Below are 2513 nucleotides of genomic sequence, written 5' to 3'. Positions count from 1 at the left end.
GACGACGGGGCCTTTTCCTTTACAAACGGACGTATGAAAAGTTTTTTTTTTAAAAAGACACAGAAACAACCAAGAAGTGACAACAACAAAGCTGAGATGTACTCATGGCCACATCCATGACTGTTAGAAATCAAAATCCTGCCGAAGCCTCTATTCTCCACAGCCTTGAAGGCCTGCAGCAGGTTTTAAATCTACCCCAGAGACGGGCTTCACAGGCAGGCCGAATCTGGCAGCCTCTTGGGGGCCAAGCTGAGGAACGGCTTCAAAGCACACGCCAACTTCAACTGCCTGACCCAGCCACAGGCAGAGCCCCTTCGATTCAAGACGCCGAGCAATTTATGCCAGAGATGGGCTTGAAGAATCAAAGCGAGGAGTCGTTGCTGCAGTCGTGTTTTTGTTCCATCCGTGGCAGGTCTTAATTTATTTCTTTGTTCCACTTGCTGTATTTATATGTTCTGCTAAGTTATTTGGGTCCTTCAAGCCGAGACTGTACTTTAAGCCTCTGCCATGCGAGGAAATCTTCAAAAGATCACGCATACGTTGTAACATACATGATGTAACTGCCTTTGTTTTCAATCCGTGTGAGAAGCTGCATCTCTAAATGTCATATGACGTGCTGCGGAGACGGCGATGTCGTAGTGTCATGTGGGGTTTCAGAGTTAATATGTTTACTGTATTATTGTTTTTGTACCATTTTTAAGCTCTTTGTATTGTAACTCCAAAACATAAAGCAGGTATCCATTCATTAGGATGAGAGGGAAGCATTTTATTAAAAAAAATGAAATAAAATCTTGGATTTGTCTTAGTGGATGTTTAAATCTCATCTGAGACATGTGGCACAGCGGAAAGGACTACATGTGGACAAACGCCCGACCGAGTCGCCTTTCATTTTGGATCCACCGCTTTTCTGTCCCCACACAAATGTGGCTTAATCCTCCGATCCTGTGGACTACAGAGACATTGAGAACCTGCATCAAGTGCCAACTGTAAAAAGGACAAATGAAAGACATTTTAGAAGAAGGAAAGAATAAAAAAAAAACGTAAATCACACACAAACACCAAAAGGATTTTCCAAACTGGGAGAGATGTGGAGGTAGATTTTGATAATTCAATTGGATGGAGTTTACTTGAAATCTATGTTGTGAGTCATGCTACAGTAAGTGGTATGTGAATGTAGATATATTTTGTATTCTTGGTAATAAAAAGTCAAAAATGGGTGTTGCCTGCCTTCTGGTCTTCATGTTTCTTTGTTTCTGTGCACTGAGGCTCAGTGGGTAATTCTGACTTGCACAATCTCCCATTATGCAGTGCAGAGTCCAATAAATGAAGAGTTGCATGACTAAAGGCAGAACGTTCTGTCTAGTCTCTGCAAGTCCTGGTCTGGACTCTTCCATGTGCACATTTGAAAAGAAAACCTGTGGAACAAACAAGCGTCAGCTAATCTTTCATGGGTCTCTTAAAAAACGGTGGAAGTATCCACCATGATGTCATTCACTGGTGTGTCAAGTCCCATTCTGAACATCTGACATCACCATCTTAGCTCTTTTAAAAGGGGCGTATCAAATGAGGGCTGTCTTTTTCTCCTAAATCTCCCACTTTTTTCACAAAGTTGCCTGTGTCTCCCTTGGGAAATTGCCACTCTTCTCATTTTCTAGTCAGGTTCAAATTTTGAGGGAGGGGGTTCTGCATCCTCATACATTTTCAATGTTTTCCTTGTATATTTGTCAGTTTTTGCATCAAATGCCTTTGCTGCTTTCTTCTTGTTGTCATTTGCTTCCATCACTATAAAGTTGCCACATTTTTCTATCATAATTTGAAGGTTTTTTTTCTCATAAAGTTGCAGTTTTTTTCCTCACATATTTTTCTCTTCCTTTAAAGTCACTTTTTTTTCCCTCTCATAATTTGACATAAAGTTTTTTTCTTGTAAATCCATCACTCCATTGTCCAGCAATTTTCTGGTTTCTGGATTGAAACCATTAACCAAGTGGCTGGGTGGGGTCATTTAGGATTTAAGCTATATTTCTGTGTACTATTGTGAAATTAATTGCAATAATCTTTTACTAAATCAGTCTTTTTTCCCTACAACTATTTTTGTGTTGTTCTAATTTGTAATCACTATATTTTCACGGCCAAGAACACTAGAATCAATTTCAGAGATACCCTTAAATAAAACTAAAGCAGGCATGCAGGACAGGCTACTTTAAGGGATTTTAAGGGCACAATGTTTGAGGCCCAATTACCCTCTGATGCTGATCTCTGTGACTGTTTGATTGGACAAACAGTTGGTAACTTTTGGAGGAAGGTCCACTTTCAGTCAAGTTTGGTATAAAGATCTAGCGGAATGCTAAAAATGATTAAAAGCTATAATTAATTAAATTACAATAATTTAGATAGTAGAGGTAGTATAGTCTAAATACTAATAGAGACATTTGAAAGCATATTAGAGCATAGTAAATGACCCTGATGTGTAATTTCTGTCAATAAAATAGTTTGGTTGGTTGACAGTTAATGTA

The sequence above is a fragment of the Diplotaxodon limnothrissa genome, linkage group LG9 (assembly GCF_057381915.1).
Source record: "Diplotaxodon limnothrissa isolate DT_005_m linkage group LG9, D_limnothrissa_male_GT1.1, whole genome shotgun sequence".
Lineage (NCBI taxonomy): Eukaryota > Metazoa > Chordata > Actinopteri > Cichliformes > Cichlidae > Diplotaxodon > Diplotaxodon limnothrissa.
Note: the sequence above shows the minus strand (reverse complement) of the source record.